We start from the raw sequence: 17709 nt of genomic DNA, 5'->3' as shown, positions 1-17709 counted from the left end.
CTAACAATGATCAATTGATGAATCCCATAATTCACTGTTTAATATCTTATCCCATTCATCAACATCTCGTTTAGAACTTAATAAAGCATCAATTGTCTTGATTGCTAATGGAAGGCCTCCACACTTTTTGATGATTTTTCTACCTATTACTTCTAACTCTCCATGTGCATTAGAGTTGCCATCATAGAATGCATGTGTTTGCAAATATTGACCAGCAATCTTCTTCTGGTAACTCCATTAGACGATGAAACATTGCTCTAACAACTCATACAACACAATCACTACGAGTTGTTACAATTACCTTACTTCCTTGTGCCACATATTTGAAGGGTTTGCATAGTGCCCCCCAGTAATCATAAGTCTCATTCCAAACATCATCTAAAACAAATAGAAACTTCTTTCTCATTAAACACTCATTTAGTTGAAGTTGAAGCTGATTTAGATCCTTAATATTAGAAATTGACGAAGTTATTGCCTCCACAATTGTTTTTGTTACCTTGAACACGTCAAATTGTTCTGAAACACAAACCCATGCATCAATGTTAAAGTGATCCTTCACCTTGTCGTTATTGCATACAGACTGAGTAAGGGTGGTCTTGCTAATTCCTCCCATGCTGACCATGGCAGTTACACACATCTCATTGTTGCTTACATCATCTGAGAGCAACATTTTAATGATTGTTTCCTTGTCATCATTCCTACCACAAATATCAGATTCTTCAACTAAAGAAGTTGTGGGAAATCTTTCAGATGATTTACCTCCAACACCTTCTTTCAGACCTATAAGATCATTTTGTTGTGCTAGAGATTCTAGTCTGCCAAGTATCTCTTTTATCTTTGGCTCTATTCGTTGGACAAAAGAATTACGAAAAGCAGAGATGGATTAGTTTCGTACCTTGCTTGCAGTGGTTTGAAATTTAGCATTCAACTCGCTCAGCAAGGCTTCAATAGCTATCTCATCCAAGACGTGTTTTGCATCATAGATTGCATCTTTCAGCTCATCAAGCCACGCTTTCACAGCAGGCTTCGTAACTTGCAACTCTTCCACATCTTTAAACACTGCATTGAGGGCCAGGAATGTTGTCTTCAACTCCTTTAGGAGTCTATCAGAGAGTTTTTGTCGCCGAAAGAAGTCAACAAACTCCCCAGATTGCAATCTTTCGAAACGCTTGGAGGAAAGGAGAGAGAAAAATGGTTGCAATTTCAGCCATGTTTTCTTCTTTGGAAATCAAAGGAGATGAATGAAGGGGAATGCAAAATGCAGAGCAAAAGCAGATACGAAGGTGTGTTTTGGTCTAACAAGGAAGAAGTGGAGTTATATTGATTGTACAGGGAAAAGGAAAGCCTATCGGAGACTAGAGTTATGGACCCACGTGGGCAAGGGCAGTGGCACGTGATGGTACCAGTAACGGTCCACTTTATTTCTTTTTTCCAGCCTGACAAACTTGACTTCTCTTTTAGATAACGAAAAGAGAGAGCATTGGCACTTGTGGTGGACTCCACACCATCTCAGTATCTCACTAATGAACAAATGGAAGAATGGGAGGCTCAAAGCTAGTAGTAGGAGTGGAACAGGGGCTATATGATAATAAGTTTGTTGATTAATCATATGTCTACTTGGTTAGTTTGAGTTTAGGATTTGAAAAGTTTTATCGTAAAATGTGTTATTTAGAAAAGTGATTTTTAAAAACGTAGTTAGATATTTAATAAAATTAAGGGTTTAATAGAAACTTGCCCCTTATGGTTTGCAAACTTTATTTTTTGCTCCCTAAGTTTTACTTTTTATCATAGGTGGTACCTGTGGTATGTGAAAAAACGGAAATGGTACCTCCGTCTAATTTTCCATCCAAAACTAACGTCTAGCCACATCATCCTACAGGTGTCGACGTGCATGCGCGACATCTGTCCCCGTGATACACTTCAACGTTGACGTGGCTATCATTTTTCTTTATTATTATTTTAATGATTTCTTTTATATATATATATATATATATATATATATATATATATATATATATATATATGTCTCAGCCACTCCTTTGGGCCATATGGGGGTGGCCGAAACCACCCCCAAGGGCCAAGGTTTTTCTCACTTTGGCCCTTGGGGGTGGCCGAACCACCCCCATGGGCCATATGGGGGTGGCCGAAACCACCCCCAAGGGCCAAGGTTTTTCTCACTTTGGCCCTTGGGGGTGGCCGAACCACCCCCATGGGCCACGGGGGTGGTTCGGCGACCCCCAGGCCAAATGGTAGTGGCCGGCCACCCCATGTGGCCCAAAGCCACCCCTACAATTATTATTTTTTTTAAAAAAAAAAAAATCTTTATATATATATATATATATATATATATATATATATATATATATATATATATGGTACAAAATATATTTATTTTATTTTATATTATTTTTTGACATATCCGCACAAGAGGAGGAGAGAAGATTCAAACTAGTAACCTCAATTTCATGTGGCATAGTCCCTAGTCAATTGAGCTACCCCTTGGGGACAAAAATATATTAATTGTGTACAAAGTACCATGTGTGATATATTTATAAAACCAAGGTACCATTTCTAGTAATTATTTAAACCACAAAGACCACATCATGAAATCTATAAAACCACAGGGGTATACATTGGGAAAAAAAATTGTGTTTAAGTAACAAACATTTGGTCATTTTTTGGGTTATATCAATTGGCCACGCAGATTATTTTATGTTTCCAATTGTTACACAGGTTTAATAGCATATTTTTTATTTTTATTTTTTTATGAAGGGTTCAATACTTGTCAACATATTTTTTTGATACACGACAGGCATATAGGTTGCTTTTGGTTCAAAATAGGTATACCAAATATACTAAATATTGTTTGTGTACAAAGTACCATTTATGATATAATTACAAAAACAAAGTATTATTTTTGGTACTTATTAAAACCATATGGGGCACATCGTGAAATTTATAAAACTACAGGGGATTTTTGTCCCACATGATACTTTGTACACAATTAATATATTTTTGCCTCAAACGGTAGCTCAATCGATTGGGGACCACACCACATGTACTAATTTGAATCCTCCCTCCTCTTCTTATGCGGATATGTTAAAAAATAAAATAAAATAAAATCATTATATTTTGTACCATATATATATATATATATATATATATATATTATTTTAAAGATTTTTTTAAAAAAAAAATTGTAGGAGTGGCTCGGGCCACATGGGGTGGCCGACCACCACCATTTGGCCTGGGGGTGGCTCGGCCACCTCCAGACCGGCCGAGCTACCCCCAAGGGCCAAAGTGAGAAAAACCTTGGCCCTTGGGGGTGGCTGAACCACCCCCACGGGCCACAGAGGTGGCCAAGCGCCCCCCAGGCCTAATGGGGGTGGCCGAGCCACCCCCAAGCCAAATGGGGGTGGTTTCGGCCACCCTCATTTTGGCCCTTGGGTGTGGCTGGCCAGTAAGGGGGTGGCAGAGCCACCCCCAGGCCTAATAAGCCACCCCCCAAAAATGGCCTTTAGCCACCCCCTTGGCCAAAATGGGGGTGGCCAGCCACCCCCATGTGGCCCAAAGGGGTGGCTGAGCCATCCAGAATTTATATATATATATAAAAGAAATCATTAAAATAATAATAATAAATAAAAATAAAGAAAATTGATAGCCATGTCAGTTCTGAAGTGTATCACGGGGACAGATGTCGCGCATGCACGCTGACACCTGTAGGATGACATGGCTAGACGTTAGTTTTGGATGGAAAATTAGACAGAGGTACTATTTTCGTCTTTTCACAAACCATAGGTACCCATATGATAACAAGTAAAACTCAGGGAGCAAAAAATAAAGTTTGCAAACCACAGGGGGCAAGTTTCTCTTTAACCCTAAAATTAAAGTTTGACTCTTAAAATTATAATTTAACCTTTAAAATTTTGCTTTTTCAAAAAAATACTTATTTGCCTGCTTGCAATTTGAAATAATAAATTTTCTGTGTTTTCGAATTATAATTTTTTAAAAACGTAATTATAAACGATTCATTTTTTTAATTAAATTTAAAATTATATTTTTTGTACGTCTATAAAATCACAATCTCAAACGCACACATTGATCCATTGATTTACTTGGAGAGAAAGGGAGGGAGTGCATGTTGTCATAATAACTATCATAAGGGTGTTCATGGCCTACCACTAAAAGTAGGAAAAAGAAGACAAAATAGAAAGAGACAAACTTCAATGGAGCCATTTCCTTTGAAAAAGAGAGATGACAATTTAGAAGTGCAAAATTACCAACATATCCTCAATCAATAATTGTGCAAGTGGACTATATTATCTTGTTCAAGTGGAAAATATCGCTTGCAATAATGTCATCATTGTCATGTAATAGGACTACATAATCGTGGGAGATACGAAGCTGTAACAACTGGAGTTTCAATTCGGTGGGAGAAATACCATTTATTTATTTATTAAATAACCTTTATGTTGTGGAAAGCTAATCTAACTACATCCACATTTTCATTATATATAAGATATATTTAATTAAATTCATTAGAACAACATCATTTTAAATTTGATAAATTTAGAGCCTTTTAGATTGTGTTAGGTTTTTTTTACCATCATCTCAAAGTCTTACCTCACTATATATATATATATTTTTTTTCTTTTATTTGGGTAATCCAAATCTCGATTACTCTATGGACAATGAACATTTTTGACTAATAATCGTGAATTGTATAACAAGTAAAATCTTAATTTATTTAAGCTTGCAAATAGTAATAAGCGCATTATTTAATATTGCATATAGATTTAGATAGTAATTTAAAACGTTCATTACCTTGTATGCAGATAGCGGATAATAACCATATTTAATAACTGCACAGATGATGATACAAATACCTAAAAAGTGATAACCATATTATGTAGATGCAGATATTACTAATAACCGCATTCACATTTTCACCCCTACTTGATACCTCATAAGCAATTTTCATTTCCAAAAAAAAAAAAATTGTTAAAAAGTTATTTGAGAGTAAGTATCATTAACAACTCTGCACCACTTGATTTCCTGAGAGAAATTGTTTGAATGTGCATATGGTAGATCAAGTATGAGGGGCGGATAAATAGTCATTGCTAAAAATGAGGTTATGGTAAGTTCTCAAAGGTAAATATTTGAACCAACTTTAGGTAAGGTGAAGGGATCATCTTAAAGTATCGATCCCACATGCTTTACTAAAAGAGGCACCGCCAATGAGATTTGATTTATAGGTCACCTTTTTTCTGACTTCTCCTGCAGGAATGACCTATTACTTGTCTGATCATAACCAAGAACTAATTTAGTCACCATAAGCTGTTACATTTTATGAATTTCAACCTTTACTTTGATTTGTTCTACTATAGTGGAATGCTGATAAATAAACTAGATTCAGAGATATTATGAAGTTGTGCTAGCTATATTATGAGTAGGGCTTTTTCTTTTTCTTTTTTCTTTTTAATATGAATTTGATGCCTTTTCTCTCCTATCTTCTTGGTGAATTTGAATTGGTTGTAGTTGCTACTGTCATAGAAGTTGTTACTGCTGTCTAAAGTTGATTAACACCTCCCGGCAAGCTCATGGGGGATGGAGGAAGCCTAATCATATTCAATTGCTTCGCAGATTAAATGGAAATAATTGCTACTAAGGGGGAAAATGTTAAATTGGTATTTGTTGTTTGGAGTTACGACAAATAGTTCTCTAAGTTTTAAAAAGTGACTAGACATTCTATGATATAAGCCAAAAAAACAAACAAGTTCAGTTCGGATTTTGTTAATTTTTATGACGGTAGTGATTTTTTTTTTCTTACCACGACGAGTGTTTATTCACACTTTAAACTCCAAATACCAATTTCATCAGGGCACACTACATGAACCAATTTAACAAAACAAAAGAAAGGTTCCTCACATGTGTGGATCAGTAATGCTAAGTTTTTTTTTTTTTTTTTTTTCTATTTTTTTGACAAGCCAAATGAATATATAATATAATGAATTCAGGCCTTGAAGTACACAATATATTCCTAATAACTACAGGGTATAATAGTGATTAAGAACCAAATGTTGCACTTGCCAAGAAAGAAGATAATTAATAAAGCGTTAACATTAAATTAGTCTAGAAAAAAGGAGAGGCATTAACATTCATCCAATTTATTGAATGTCAAAGTAGTCGGAAATGGCCAAGAAAGAAGTCGGTAAGTTCAGTCATGTTGTGTAGGTTGGGTGGGGGGGTTGAAGCCTTGAAGGAGAAGGGAGAGACTCAAAGAGGAAGGCTGCAGCCGAGTCGTCGAGGAAGAAATAGGCCCAGGGGCAATAGCAGTACTATTCCTCAAATCACGTGGCTTGGGACCTACCAGAATTGGCCACGTTCAATCAACCCACAAATTAAAGCTCTCTCTCTTTCAAAACCCTTTCTCTCTCTGGGACTTCTCTCTCTACCCTCTCCAGAGAACACCCCCAGGAAGGCTTGCTTGCCGGGGGAGGGAGGCTACCTTCCTCCCCCCGGCCCCTTTTGTGCCCCTTAGTCATCTTGGACTAAGGTGTCTTTTGTTCCCTCCCTGAGTTTTTTTCTCAGTGGAGGTTGATTTCTCCCAGCCTCTATGCTGTGGAGCTTTGTTCCCCCGGCAAGTCCGGTGGTGGCTGTTTTCCCCTAGCCTCTAGAGGCTATGGTGGCTTTGTTGTTTGTGTTGGTTTTTTCTTCCTTTCTTTTGTCTGGCAGTAAAGCTGAAAGCATGGTGCCCAGCGCGGGGATATGGTGGTGTTTCGTGTCTCCTAGCGGTGGTTTTTGGCCTGTATTTCAAGGGTTACTTCGATTTTTTGGAGCCAGATCTACTCCACCCCGCTGTTTTTCTCAAGACACGCGCCGCTCAGCCTTGTCCTCCGTCGCCGTCCGTTCCCGCTGCCGGAAGCACGTGTCACGTCGTTCGTCGGTGACCGGCGCATGGCCTGCACACGCCAGAGAGGCCTTTGCTCTTTGGTGCGCGTGAAGGCCACGTTCCACCATTTTTTGGCCGTGCTCGTTGGGGATGGGGGCTACGGTGGCGGATCTACGGCTGGGTGCAGCTAGTGATGGCGCGTGTTTCCCACGCGCCGCCATCTCCGGCGGATTCAGTCTCTGTCTCCTCTGCCGGTTGCTGTGTTTGTTGGTCTTTTCTGCATTGTGTTGTTATGTATCCTCTTGTTGCTATGTACAGTTTGACTGTGTATTACTCAGACTTTATTAGAATTTTTGATGGTTAGATGCTAGATCGGCCCTCTTTTATATGAGTGTGAGCGTTAATGTAAGAGAGGCCAAAATGTAATTCTAGTAGGGTTTGATAATTCTGCATAGGCAGCTGTTTTTTAAGTCAGATCCTTCTGACTTAGAGTGTAAAGGGGTCTTGTCCCTTTATTTCTCATGATGTATGTTCTGCAGCTTTTATAATAGCATATGCTATTTGTTTGTTCAAAAAAAAAAAAAAAAAAAAAAAAGCTCTCTCTCTTTCACCACGTAAAGGGCCAAAGGCAAGGAAAGAGGCAAAGAAAAAATGGACATGTGGATCCCGCAAAATAAGTAACGATCAATTTGAAAATTAGTTGTATTGGTAAGTGATGAATTTGTATTGTTTTTCAAGAAAAGTATTTTCAGTATCAAATAAAGTCTGAGTGGACTCTTTCCTATCTAATTAATATAACCCAGTTTTTTCAATTTTTTTTTTTTGGGTGTAAATGCAAAATATAGCTTTCAATATGATTGCAAAAGATAGATATCCATAACGTAGACAGAAATCACTAATGAATTAGAATACATTGTAAATTTCTAAAAATTTGAAATAAGATTGAAAAAGTAGTCAAATTTGTTCAAAGATCAACCTACTATCTTTGGTGGATCCGGCTTCCATGCCGTAAAAAAAAAGTAACGGTCCCGATTCATTTCAACATATTTTTACCCTCACATGACACGACGTCGTGGAAAAGCGTTCGATGAAAAACACCTTAATGCCGTTTCAAATGGAAGTAAAAAAACGCCACGCCACGCTCTTCCCGGTCTGCAAGTTCCTAGCGTGGTACACTTGGCAAAAATACTGTGACCCAGAAGCCGACAACTTTCAATGCATGTCTAAGCGTCAAGGTAGCTCTTTTAGTTATCCTTTAAAACTCACAAAAAACGTAGAAACAGACAATTGTGGTTGGCTCTCAGGCCTAAGCTCCCAAACCAAGTCTGAATGAATTTGCTCTCAATTCTTGTTACTCCACAATCTCACTTGTCTCCATAGAGATCCAAGAGATAGGAGTTGACCATGACCGGTCCAAGCCAAGCAGGATTCAAATCCAAGCTATCCCATTTCTTGAACCAGACCCTAAACCGAGTTCGCGGAATTAAAAGGCAAGCCCTGCTACCACTACCGGAGGAAGAGAGACCTGTGGTGCGTACATCTTTTACGTACCCGCATTGACAAGGGACGTGAAGCAGGAAGCTCCAGCTTCATGGGTGGCCTCTGTTTAGATTGTGAAGAACAGGGGAGAACAGAGTGAAGTTGTGGAAGGAGGCAACGTGGATGTGTTTTTTTTTATCCTCCTTTGAAATTGTGTTAAGGTGTTTTTCATCAAAACCTTTTTTTCCACGACGTTGTTTGAGTTAAAATATGTTAAGATTTAGTTTTTCTACTCTTGTGTTTTTTTATTTTATTGTGGAGACTTTCTTTTTGGCTCGGCTTCAGCCTTTTTCGGTATCTGCTCAGTTGCTGTGCTCTTTGCAATGGCTCCTTCTACTTCTAGAACCCTTTGCTTTCCCACTGTTAGCAGCCTCTGAAGCCACTTCTGTTCTCTTGATGGGCCGGGTCATGTAATTGACCCATTCTCGACTATTCTCTAATCTCTATCATTTCCTTGTTGCACCCGGTGGCGGAGCCAGGATTCTTGCCCAGGGGGGTCAAGATTTAATTTTTATTTTTATATAAGAAAAAAAGAATAAAGTTAAATATAAATTAATTTTTAAATAAATATAGCTAAAAAAAATTCAATTATTGCTTAAAACATATAAATGTAACATACAATTTATTCTATTACGTATTGCCTAGCCTGTAACTTTATTCAATTATCTTTGACGAGTCTTCATAATTGGTTGACAAACTGAAGAAAAAAAAAATACACTTTAGAATTTCTAAAAAGTTTAAATGGCAATTCTCAATTTGTAAATTTGTTTTTCACTGTCAATGACCTTATTTTTAGCTCAGCTTTTCCTTAATTTAGGCCTTAATATACTATTTGCTTCTTCTTCTTCTTTTTTTTCTTTTTTCTTTTTTCTTTTTTTTCTTTTTTTTTTTTTTTTTTTTTTTTTTTTTTTTTTTTTTTTAAGTCAGCTATACTTGAGGCTTTTTTTTAAAGTATATATTTAGAGTTTAGACACACCATTGTTTTCTGCCTTTTGTTTTTAAGCCAACACGACCCATTGGCCCACCCCACTGACGTTTTTTTTTTTTCCTAGCCCACTAACGCAATTTACAAAAGCAAAAATAAACTAAAGAAAGAAAGAAGTTAGTCAAGGCAGTGGCCCACAGGCCACAAGGCCACAAACAAAACAGTCCAACGAATTTATTAAAACGGTGTGTTTAAGGGGCATTGTCATTCTCATCATCTTCTTCCCCATTTTCATCTGGTTCTAACCTAAACGTAAAATTCAGAAAAATTTCAAGATCTAGACGTCCTCGTAGCTGGTTTGCCCCTAAAGTTTGATGACTGGGTTTCGATTGTCCCTGATTTTGCAGTTGAGGGTGGGCAAAAAGGGCATCTAGAAGATTTCTTACCATGAGTAAGAAATATTTTTGGAGGTTGAGGGGGGGCATGTGCCCCCCCTCGACCCCCCCTAGCTCCGCCCCTGGCCGTCACTACTTGCACCATCTTTGGATTGTTTACATGTTTTTGTTGGGGTTGCCCACCTTACCTGTGTTCCTTTAATGTTATATTTCCCCATTTTTCTTCTCCCCATATTGATTAGGAAAAAAAAAAAAGTCCACCCCCAATGTTGCAAATGACTGGGTCAAATTGTGGGCTGCACCATTTGTGGTACGAGGGATTTCAAGGACAAGTGGACAACCAAACTTTAAAAGGTAAAAGTATAAAATAAATCTATAAGCACGTAAATGCGTTATTTTAATCTATTCGATGTGTTTTTAAATCTTAGTTATTCGTGATTTTTAATTGGGTTCTTTCGTTCAAAATCGTCTAAAGATATTGACATGGCATTAACGTTAGCCCGTTCATACCCATTAATGCCACGCATATTATTGCCACATTAGATATTTTTACATGTGTCTGCCATTTCAGAGCTTCATCCAATCATTGAATTTGCAAAGGTAATAATGAACTCCAACCATGAAATGGAGAAAAATATCAGATCCCATGCTAAATCCAAGAATTGCAGCACTACTTGTTCCAGGTTCATGTCAATTTAATATATCAAAATTTCGCAAGTTCGTTTCTAAAAGCTGCTCTAGTTTTCTACATTTTTCAATTATTAGAAAAGACATACTATATGTACATCTCTTTTTATGATCAACCATTAGATTTGTGGTACCTAAATTCAATAATTTATTAGAAAAAGATATGTGGGTACTACATATTTAATAATTAATTAAAAAAAAAGAGATGTATTGAAGATATATAGAAGATGGAAAAAGATATTTCTCTTACTAAAATCTCTCCACTCTCATCTCTGTGCTAAAAAAGAATATATCAGCTTGTAAGGCCAAGTAATAATATCTAGTATTTGTATACCGCTAGACAAGAACATCACATACATTTTAATGGAAAAGGCTCTGCAAAATAGAAAAACTGAATTTGCTAACACTATATTAAACAACTCTTGTATAAAGCCTAAAAAAATTCTAGGAATATAGGAAAGCAGAAGAAAAAACTTCATTTGAAGTATTTTTATTGAAACTAAACAACAATAATAACTGGGCAGCCATATGATGCAAAAGAAACCTATGCAATTCACTTATGTTACAGAAAAAAACAAAAACATTATAAATTCCATCAGATTAAGCATTATAAAAACATGTTACTGAATTATAAGTAAGATCAGAACAATCTTCATCACATGCCCCATAACTACCAGTACAACAATAGCATTATGTAACACAAGCAAGTGCCAATGATTCCATATTGAAAAACAGGGCAAAAAATCACTAATATGAAAACAACAGCTTGGCCATTCTAATTTTATCTACACGTTCCTCATTTCATCAAGCAAAGTGCACTATAATCTGTTTTGAGTCAATACTATAATCCAATTTGATAGAGAAGCAATTCATGCACCTTGCCTAATATTATTAAATGTGGTGAACCCTAAACCACCCAAATTTAAGAAAGCATTAGACATACCATAGTCCATTTGACCCAACACCTTTCTCATCACCACTATACACTTAAGTATAAGACATCCTGTACTTGTAATCTCCAAATACAACCTCAACTCCATGATGGGCCTAAGGACAATGTTTGAACTCCATTCTTCCTATGTATGTGTAACCAGTAGCTTCATTTCATGAATATGTTAATTCATTATGTGATCAAATGTTACAAACTATGGTTATAACAAACTTTATAGTTCAAGATAATAGACCAACTTAGGTCATGTTATAAATAAATTCTACCAAGCAATGCTAGAAAAGTTCACTCAGGTGACAACACATATAACCACAATAGTAGGAAATAAAACCTAACCATGCGTACACATCATTAGCGTCAAGTATTTGAGCAAGGCTAACTTGAGACTCTTTTAAGCACTCCACCCATGGTTTACATAGCAGCATAAAACTCACATTGTCAGTTTCAGGAAGATGTCCTGTAATTCATTAAACAGCCAAAGCGTCACATTTTCTAGAAAAAAAACAACTTATGTAGATGAACTTTATAACATAACAAACATGATGCAGAAGATACCTCTCCAATTTAGACTGATGGTAGATTTCTTCGAAAAGGAACAACCATTGAATTTCAGACAAACTCTTATAGCGGTCCAACGAAGCATTTACACATGCAATTCATTCATGACAGTACAGATCGAGAATGTTTCCCTTCTCCAAGAAAATATACTCTGGTAAATGTTTATTTTCACTGTCCACACATAGCTCAAACACCAATAACAACCTACAACGAACATAAAAATAAGCACACATGCAATGATTCACAAACAAACTAATAGTTCTTTTAAAACCATAATCTAAAATAGCAACGGATACCCACTTCAACTCTTTTGCATTTGCCACAAAAACACAATATCCCAGTACTTTCAATCACACCTTGCATCCCGGTTTCTCCAAGGACTCTAGCCTACAATACAAAGAGACATAACCAATACTGATCAATATCTATGTATGCATACTAGTACCGATAAAGAAAATAACCACCATTAAAAAATTACCTGCATCTCTTAGTCAACAAATAATGTCACTGTCTAAACCCAGATTCAGTTTTTCATTTCAACAAGGTATCAGAAACAACACTAGCTTCCAATTGGTTCAATGCCAGCTAGATATCAAGCAAACTACCATTTTTTTTTTTTTTTTTTTTTTATCATAAATCAAGTCAGCCACAAGAAAATCTTTTTCTATCATTGATTACCTTTTCCCTTGTAGTAACTTTCAGGAGAAAAGGTATTGAATGGTAATTCAAAGCCTACACTTCAGACAAAATAGAAAGAAACCAAAATTTCCCCGTTATTCGATTTGGCACCACACTTTTACAAGGTCCATAGGTTCCCACAAAACTTTCGGTACCTATTCATGAGAAAATAGCTGAATGTCTAAATCAACAAAGAAATAACAAATGCATAATAGATTGAAATGAAAACCTTTCTAGAGCATCTCGAGTAGTATTTGTACACTAAAAATCAGCTGCAGGACATCTGAGTAAATCAAACAAATATGCAGAATAACTGGGTGTATAAGACCAGTCGTTGACTTACTTGTCTCGGGTGTGGTTCGGTCACCTCTAATTTGGCCAAATGGAGTGGCTCGACCACTCCTTCCATTTTTTTTTCTTTTCTTTTTTGTATATATATATATATATATATTTTATTGTAAGTAAAACGTGTCACAATAATATTATTACTAATGTGACACATTTTTTTCTTATCCGGACAAGTGTTTATTCACATTTTAAACTCCAAATACTAATTTGTCATCGGGGCAAAGTACACGGACCAATTTGACAAAACAAAAGAAAGGTTCCTCACTTTGTGTAGATCAGTAATGCCAAGCGTTTTATTTATTTATTTATTTTAAGTCAAATGAATTTATAATATAATGAATTCAGGCCTTGAGGTACACAATATATTCCTAACAACTACAGGGTATAATAGTCATTAAGAACATTTTCAAAAAAACAAAAAACAAAAAATAGTCATTAAGAACCAAAAGTTGCACTTGCCGAGAAAGAACATAGTCAACAAAGCATTAAGTGCGCTTTTGCAGCTTTGCGCGAGGGTAGCACATTAGTCCTATGATTAGTTGTATTCGCTGCAGAATGCAGATGAAATGAAACATATCATCTAATCAGTATCTGTTGATACTTGAGGGAGCTCTGCCACTTTCTGCCCACATATTATAGAACATTTCAATTGACACAATTGATTCGCAGCATTATGGCCTATGCAATCATCAAGATCAATAACAATTAAAAATCTGTCAAGCTGACAATGTAAATTTAAAGTTAATAAGACAAAATAAATACCAAGGAACATGATGCAAATTTGCAAAAGAAACCTATGCAATTCACTTATGTTACAGAAAACAACAAAAACATGTTACATAATAAATTCCATTTTCTTGTACAACTTCAGATTAAGCATTATAAAAACATTTTACTGAATTACGAGTAAGATCAAAACAATCTTCATCACATGCCCCATAACTACCAGTACAACAATAGCAATTATGTAACACAAGCAAGTGCCAATGATTCCATAGTGAAAAACAAGGCAAAAAATCACTAATATGAAAACAACAGCTTGACCATTCTAATTTTATCTACACGCTCCTCATTTCATCAAGCAAAGTTCAAAGCAATTCATGCGCCTTGTCTCTTATAGTGGTCCTACTGACAACCCCTTCTCTCTTTTGCAAATTTTAAAGAAGGCTCGGTTCGAACGTGCGAAGGTTGGATCTCTGGGACTACAAGTTGGAATCCCTTTGGTGAAAAATGGTTTAGCTGGTTACAAAACTTCAATTTTGTCATATGGACAGGTAATTTATAGAATATTGCTTGACATGTCCCTTGGAGCAAAATGAATTCAATAGTTTATTTGACAACCTAACTATTCAGCCATGTGAATTCTCACTAGACCGGAAGTGGAAAGACTTGTACGATGCTTCTTGAATCTTTCAAAAGAGAGATAAAAAGCTTTGTGATAAAAAAAAAAGTAGTATAATTTCTACAGCATGGTATGGATGTAACATGGTATTTCATCCCTAAATCTTAACATTTACCCGACTACTCCTGAATATGAAATTATGTGTTTTTCCTTAATTTAAAAGATGGAGCTGTTAGTGTTCATCCATAACCCACTGAATACCCTAAGGACCTGGTGTAAACAAGGTCCTTTACATCCTCCCAATAATAACCCACCAAATTAGCTTGGAACACCAAAACACGTTGAGACAAAAATACATAATCACACATATTCTCTAAAGAGAAAACCTGATCTGAAACCATCGACCAAAAGAACACCACTAGATTTGAAACATATTCTCCCCGTTCTTCTGCCATACGCCACCGTCTTGGTGTCGCATTTGCAATTCAAAAGTTATTCTCTTCTATTGAATTGTTTACTCATGTCAATTGAAAATAATATATCATCGTTTTATAAATGCTGGCATCTTTTAAATATATTGTTTTATTAGGGTTTGGAGCCAACGACATCGTTTGGAAATAATATACCACCTTTTTTTTTTTTTTTTTTTTTTAAAAACACTGTCGAAATACCGTCATTTTTCTTAAATTTATCGGGGTCTTTTGCAAAGACTCCAATAAATTATCGGGGCTTTAAGCATATGTTTTCTTCCAAAACACAATTGGAGAGAGAGAGGTGCGGTTGCCATCTCAGCCATGTTTTCTGAGCAAATTCAGGGAGCAAGCTGCGTTTTCCTTTAACAAGGAAGAAGTGGACTTAACTATTGGAGTGATGGATCCCCCAGGGGCAGGGCAGGGGCAGGGGAAGGGGCAGTACCACGTAATAGACCGTTACCAAACTTGACTTCTCTGTAGAGTGTTTGCTGTGGTGGACTCCACACCTTGTCATTATTAAATCAATTAAATCAATGAAAAAGGGAAGCAGGAAACTTGTTGGATGTTTGTTTTCTTTTTTTTTTCCTTGCTTGCGTCCTTTTTCAATTGGGGCAGAATTATGTTGGTGTATTTTTTTTCCCAAAAAAAAAAAAAAAAAAAAATTATAAAAAAAGAAAAGAAATAAAAAAGGTATAAAAAAAAAAAAAAAAAGGCTGTTGGGGGTGTTCTGGCCAACCACCCCAGTGCCTTTTTTTTTTTTTTTTTTTCCTTCTTTTTACTTTGTATAATTTCCCAATGACTTTGACGGAAAAATTGCCGGAATTTATAGGGAATGAATTATTTGTTACACACACAAGCCACATTACCACAATGAGTGATTTGTAACTTTTAAAATCTTAAAGGGCTATTTGTCAAACAATCAAACTTCAGAACCAATTTTACAATTTTTTCAAAAACATTAAACCGCGTGTGTGAGAGACTAATATGAGATCTGCATTATGTTCGTTAGAAATCATATATCATATCATATATATATATATATAATAGAGGAATCACTCAAAACATTGCATAATATTGTGACAAGTGGCCTTTTAAAATACAGCCAAATGTCCAATTTTAAGTAAACGATGAGTTTAAGTTGGTCAATCAAACGGTTATTCATGTGACAGTAAATTCAATCCCTATTTACATGCTAAATAAAAACTGAATCCCTATTTTTTCTCTAAAAAAAAAAAACTGAACCCTATTTTTGTGTTAAACATGGGTAACCAACTCATTTATGCATCAGTTATTTTTTCCTACAAACTAACTAAAACTAAAACGTAGTGTTTCATAATAACTGTAATTGTTTACTGCACTTTCAAAATCACAACCCTTTATAAAATCGTTCTTTGTACAAAATTCAAAACTATCTACTGCCCCTTAGAGTTCGTCTTCAAATCTGATCAATCAAAAGGTTATCTCTCTGTAGATTTGTAGGCATTATATGTATTTTATTGGAGTATATATATATTGATTTACGATTATATGTTTTTTTTTAATCTGTGTTTTGTTGTGTTCCTGCAAATGATGTCCTGCTTTTCTTTGCAGTGTTTAATATTATGCATCAACTTTGTAAACAATGTTTCAACTTCTACTATTCCTTTTATATATATAATAATCCTAACTATAATCATTAATGCATGTTCTACCTAATATTAATACATGCTTAAAGGCTAAAGCACTGCAAATAACAAATAAAACATCAATCACAAAATCAAACACATTTTACATATCACAGTGTACTCTGCTTCGTCACACAGGGGATAAGACAGAACAAAAAAAATAAATAAATAAAAATAAAAACCCCTAAGAGAGACTGAAATTATCCTTAGATTTTTTTAAAGTTAATTCCTGAAATTATGCTTAGAATACTCAGAATTTATGTTTATATTTTTTTAAGTTTGTAATTAGGTTTTTAAGTTTGATAATTTCATCATATTTAGAAGTACAATTTTCTTGAAACAAAAGAAAAAATACAGAAAATTGTATATAAGATAGCACAGTAAATGTTAAACAAATAAGTCGGTTTTTGGCTTAGAATATAATACTATTTCATATTAATTAAATATCAGACCATACACAAATAACTTTAAAGAAAACCCTTGCATTCTGTTAGGCGTCAAATTTATACATGATAATATTTGAAGAAACGTTTGATTAAAAGTGTTTTAAGGAACTATTTTCTTTGAAGTTCATAAATTAAAGTGTTATATAATTATACTTTATAATAATGGTAAAAATATGATGTTAAAAATAAATATTTATTATATTATAGGGGTATGTTTTCAGTTTCTGTTTATTGTTCATTTTCATATTTTGTCTTTATTTTCTGTTCTAATTTATATATTATTTTTATTTATGATATACAAGTAGTTTCTTTTAAACGTTATATATGCAAAGGATCATCGGAAAAAATAATCTTTGTTAGACATAACTTCTTCGTATACTTATGAGACTTTAAATTTATTATAATTTGAGAAAATATACAATAAAAGAAAAATAAATTATTTTTATACTATATGAGTATTTTCATTTTTTTTTTGTTCGTTTGTCATCTGTTTTCATTTTTGGTCTTTATTTGTATGAGTTACACTTCATTTCATATTGCCCTCAATTTTAAAGGTAATAAGAAAACAATATTTATAAAAATGACAACATAATATTTGGCTCCATGTATGATGGTTTATAATATTTTAATTATTCATTATTTGATAATGGTGAGAGTGCGATTTTTTTAGTTTAAATATGTTAGTTGTTAACAAAATTTTCTTTAGGGTTTCTTTTGTAAATATTGAATACAAGTAATAGCAATGATGTGAGTACACTATTTTTTTTTTTTTTTTGTGAATTACTATATTATGTAAAAGATGTCTTGAATTAA

At 34.9% G+C, this 17709-nt stretch overlaps 1 pseudogene; it reads right to left on the bottom strand.

Annotated features, from left to right (window-relative positions):
• LOC133879834 (putative disease resistance RPP13-like protein 1) lies at positions 1–12429 on the bottom strand (annotated as a pseudogene).
• Positions 12430–17709: the final 5280 nt, after the last annotated feature.

The sequence above is a fragment of the Alnus glutinosa genome, chromosome 10, assembly GCF_958979055.1.
Source record: "Alnus glutinosa chromosome 10, dhAlnGlut1.1, whole genome shotgun sequence".
Lineage (NCBI taxonomy): Eukaryota > Viridiplantae > Streptophyta > Magnoliopsida > Fagales > Betulaceae > Alnus > Alnus glutinosa.
This window is presented reverse-complemented; position numbering and strand designations above follow the sequence as displayed.